The sequence below is a fragment of the Podarcis bocagei genome (assembly GCF_964188305.1).
Source record: "Podarcis bocagei genome assembly, chromosome: 18".
In the NCBI taxonomy this organism is placed as follows: Eukaryota; Metazoa; Chordata; class Lepidosauria; order Squamata; family Lacertidae; genus Podarcis; species Podarcis bocagei.
The window spans coordinates 3897196-3902129 of record NC_138144.1 but is presented as its reverse complement, the minus strand read 5'-3'; positions in this window follow the sequence as shown (position 1 = coordinate 3902129).

The window sequence follows — 4934 nt, the reverse complement described above, 5'->3', positions numbered from 1 at the left end:
GGAGTTAAGGAGTCGGGAGGAAGCCAGAAGGCGGAGCCGGGTCTGCCCAGGGGCGGGCGTGAAGCCGAGGGGCCGGGCTGCTGGGACTCAGCCCTCCCTCCGGAGCCCGATCTCCTCCCTTGCCTCCCTCCCGGTTGTCGTGGCTCCGAGCATGTGCAGAGTGCCTCTCCATGCTTCCCGAAAGGGGCAGCCGTCGAATCATCAATGTAAGCGCAACCTGCTTTGGGGCATGTGCAGAGTGCCTTTCCATAAAGCCGCCACATCATCGGTGTGGGTGTAAAGCGCTTTGGGGCATGTGCAGAGTGCCTTGCCATGATTCCGGCAGGGGAAAGCCAACGGATCATCAATGCGGGTGCAATGTGCTTTGAGGCATGTACAAAGCGACTTTCCAGTCCAGCAAGGCAGAGTCGCTGAAACGGACAGTGTGCCTTTGAGCATGGCCAGAGTGCCTTTGAAGATCACTTGGGCGCAGTGGCGTAGCGTGGGGGGTGTAGGGGGGGCCGGCCGCACCGGGCGCAACATCTGGGGGTTAGGGTTAGGGGGCGCAAATCCACGGGTTAGGGGGCGCAAATCCACGGGTTTGGTGGCGCAAATTACTTGCCTTGCCCCGGGTGCTGACAACCCACGCTACGCCACTGCTTGGGCGGTTCACAACATTAAAAATACAACAGGAAAACTCAAGGGACCCTGTGAGTTAGCCAGAACTACAGGCCAGGGCAGATAACCTCTGGCTTGCAGGCCAGTTTTCATAACATTATTGAAGAGAATAGAATCATAAAGGTAAAGGGACCCCTGACCATTAGGTCCAGTCGTGGCCGACACTGGGGTTGCGGTGCTCATCTCTCTTTATTGGCCGAGGGAGCCGGCGTACAGCTTCCGGGTCATGTGGCCAGCAGGACTAAGCCGCTTCTGGCGAACCAGAGCAGCACACGGAAACGCCGTTTACCTTCCCACCGGAGCGGTACCTATTTATCTACTTGCACTTTGACGTGCTTTCGAACTGCTAGGTGGGCAGGAGCAGGGACCGAGCAACGGGAGCTCACTCTGTTGTGGGGATTAAATTTATTTTTTATACCTCCTTAAATTTATTTTTTATATCTTATGCATATTCCAAATTAACTTAATTTACTCATTTGTTCATCTGCTTTAAATATATACACTTATGAAACTGCAGCTTATTACAGTAATCCTACCAATGTTCTTATCTGTTTACAGTTTATTTTGTAAATATTCAATAAACCATTTCCATTATTTTATAGAAAGTTTGTTGTCTTGGATTTCTTATTTTCCTGGTACGTTTTGCCATTTCTGCAACAGTGTTTTGTGTTGTGTAGGCTCTTAGGATGTAAGTCATGGGCCCGGCCTGCTAGCCTGCTCCCTAAAATATCACTGCTTTGCTCCTTTCTATATATAGGGTGCCTACATTCTGCATGGACTGGTTGCATGGCCACATGTGCAAATGGCTTGAGATACCTATGAGGCCCAGGGACGCGGGTGGCGCTGTGGGTTAAACCACAGAGCCTAGGACTTGCCGATCAGAAGGTCGGCGGTTCGAATCCCTGTGATGGGGTGAGCTCCTGTTGCTCGGTCCCTGCTCCTGCCAACCTAGCAGTTCAAAAGCACACCAGCACAAGTAGATAAATAGGTACCGCTCTGGGGGGAAGGTAAACGGCGTTTCCGTGTGCTGCTCTGGTTTGCCAGAAGCGGCTTAGTCCGGCTGGCAACATGACCCGGAAGCTGGACGCCAGCTCCCTCGGCCAATAAAGCGAGATGAGCGCCACAACCCCAGAGTCGGCCACGACTGGACCTAGTGGTCAGGGGTCCCTTTACCTTTACCTATGAGGTCCATCAATGACCATCTAGCATATATTCAACACAAAAAACAGCTGCAATTTGTTGTTGACAAAGGACAGCTGGACATAGAAAGGGCCCCATTACCTTCTGTAGCTGAGGGACTCATCAAACCTACATCCGGCCCTGTCTGTGAGGTAGGTTAGGCTGAGAGGCAGTGATTCAGATTCAGTCTTAAGGATCTGATTCAATCTTAAAGACCTTTCAATGTTTCAGCTCACTACGTGAAACACAAACCTCGTGAGTTGCAGCCAAATTGGACTTCTGCTCAGTGGGAGAGACCCGCTAAAAAACCCAAATAGATCCCGGTGAACCATGCCCAGAATTCCCAATAGGTTTACTCTGAGTAGGAGTAACATCCCATGCAAGCCACTCACTAGATACATGACCTTGCAGCTCTGCATTTCTATCAGCAGTGAGAAGAAAATTGATATAAGTTTGTGAGCTGGTCTTTGACCGTAATAAATTATCTATCTATCTATCTATCTATCTATCTATCTATCTGTCTGTCTATCTCTATCTATCTATCTATCTATCTATCTATCTATCTATCTATCATCTATCTATCTATCTATCTATCTATCTATTGATATAAGTTGGAAAGTTTATATTTCTTAACATGCTGTTTTATTTATTTTTTATTTATAAAAGGGACACGTTGTTTTAAATTGTGTGTGTGTGTGTATGGAGAGAGAGACTTGAACCACATTTTTGTTAAAAAAAACAAAAATCCAGACCAGCTATATGGAACAGCTTTCTGTAACTGGAAGAACAAGGGCGATGGAACGGGGCAAGGGCGCCCCCTAGAGTAAAAAAAGTACAATTGCAACAGCAAAGGGGAAAGCACAGCGTGTAAAGGTTGCAATATTTGCAGACTTCTTAGTTTCTCATAATAACACAGGAAGCGGTGGATCGTGTCCTATGAAGCTGAGTGTTGGGCAGAGCTTGAGACCGGATTAACCAGTCCAGTCTAAAAACCCTTGGCTTCCAAAGCCAATCTAGCTACCTTGGATGTGATTACAGTGGTACCTTGGTTCTCAAATGCCTTGGTTCCTCAACACCAAAAACCTGGAAGTAAGTGTTCCAGTTTTTGAACATTTTCCAGAAGCCGGACGTCCGATGCGGCTGTCTGCTATTGTTTCTGGGGCGTCTGCACTAATCAGAAACCGCGCCTTGGTTTTCGAACATATCAGAAGTCAAACAGACTTCCGGAACGGATTAAGTTTGGCGCTTTGTTTTTGCTATTTATTTTGCGTTTTTGTTTTTGAGGTTTTTCCAGTTCATTTTTTTTGTGTGACAGTGTGGAACCCAGTTCAGCTACTGATTGATTGATTGATTGATTGATTGAGTGACTGCGGAAATGGATAAAAGCCCCCCATCCAAACAAAGACTATCATCAGTGCACGTAAGAAAGAAAAACGTAATATTTATCATCTACAATACTGTCTTATTTATTTTATAGTACAGTACATTGATTTTATGGATCGATGGTCTTGTTAGATAGTAAAACTCATGTTCAGTTGCTGTTTTAGGGGTTGTTTTTAAAAGTCTGGAACGGATTAATCCATTTCGCATTACTTTCTATGGGAAAGCACGCCTTGGTTTTGGAACGCTTTGGTTTTGGAACACACTCCCGGAACGGATTAAGTTAGAGAACCAAAGTACCATTGTACTCAGAAGCAAGCCCTACTGGCTTTGATGGGGATGTTCTCAAACGACGCAGGCAGAGTGTTTTCATCTTTTAGCTTTATTTTCAAAGCACAGCAGACAAGCAAGCGAACCGATCTCCTTCGGGATTCCAGAGTGCAAAACCTCGCACGGACAAATTCTGCAGCTTGCCCCGGTGAGGGCAGGATCCTGCAGTGATCCATTCCTTGTGCCTGATCTTGCAGCCAAACTCTTCTTGAGTTCTCATCTCCCACCTCCCACTCCACAACAAACTTCCCTTTGTGCCCCTTCCTCTTTTTTGCTCTATAGGACGCACCAGACAATAGGACGCACCTAGTTTGGGGGGGAGGAAAGAAGAAAAAATAAATTCTGAATCCCAGAAGCCAGAACAGCAAGAGGGATCTGGCTTCTGGGATAGCCGCTGGGATAGCTGGTCTAGCTTTGCGCGAAGCCTCCGGAGGGCAGCGGGATGAAGGCTTTGCACCACTAACCCCGAAGCTAGAACAGTGAGACGGAGCGCTGTGCAGTGCTCCGTCTCCCTGTTCTGGCTTCTGGGACAGCCTGTGAAGCCTCCGCAGGGCAGTGGGGTGCCTTCATCCCGCTGCCCTGTGGAGGCTTTGCGCAGCTAAGCCAGAAGCTAGAACAGCGAGACAGAGCGTTGCACAGTGCTCCATCTCCCTGTTCTGGCTTCTGGGATAGCTGCGCAGCCTGCATTCGCTCCATAAGACGCACACACATTTTCCCTTACTTTTTAGAAGGGGAAAAGTGTGTCTTATAGAGCAAAAAATACGGTAAGTCTCCCCGCCACCCCAAGGCTCTGATCCATAGCATCTCCCACGACTCTCCTTGGCAGAACAATGGATTTGAATACCCCTTTTTTTCTTGCTTCTCTCCAACTCAGAATCCTACTCTCTTAAGCCTTATTGTCTCCAAAATAATGAGGCAGCGAGACCTTTCAGGATCTGACCCCCTACACACAAGCCAGCCCCTCCGGTTCCATTGGCCTTGCCCTTTTCAATTGCAGGAGCAGTTGCCCATCTCTCAGGAACAGTTAAGTATTTTATTTTCTTCCCCTTCGGCAGCGTGACTCATCCTTTTGTCTATAGATGTTCTCCTTAAGCTCTTCTGCCTGCCTTCGCGCCTCTCGTAAGAAACCTCACTTCCGAGCAAAACTTTCCTCCCCAAAACTTTCCTCCCCGTTCTTCCTTCTCTCCCTCTCTAGACACCAGGAAGAACTTTCTGGCGGTACGAAGTGTGTCGCCGGGCAAACGGACTCTCCTTTGCTGGAGATTTTTCAGAAGAAGTCGGATGGTCTGGGATTGTTTAGCTGGGATTCCTGCATTGCAAAGAATTGTACTAGTTGTATTATTATTATTATTATTATTATTATTATTATTATTATTATTATTATTATT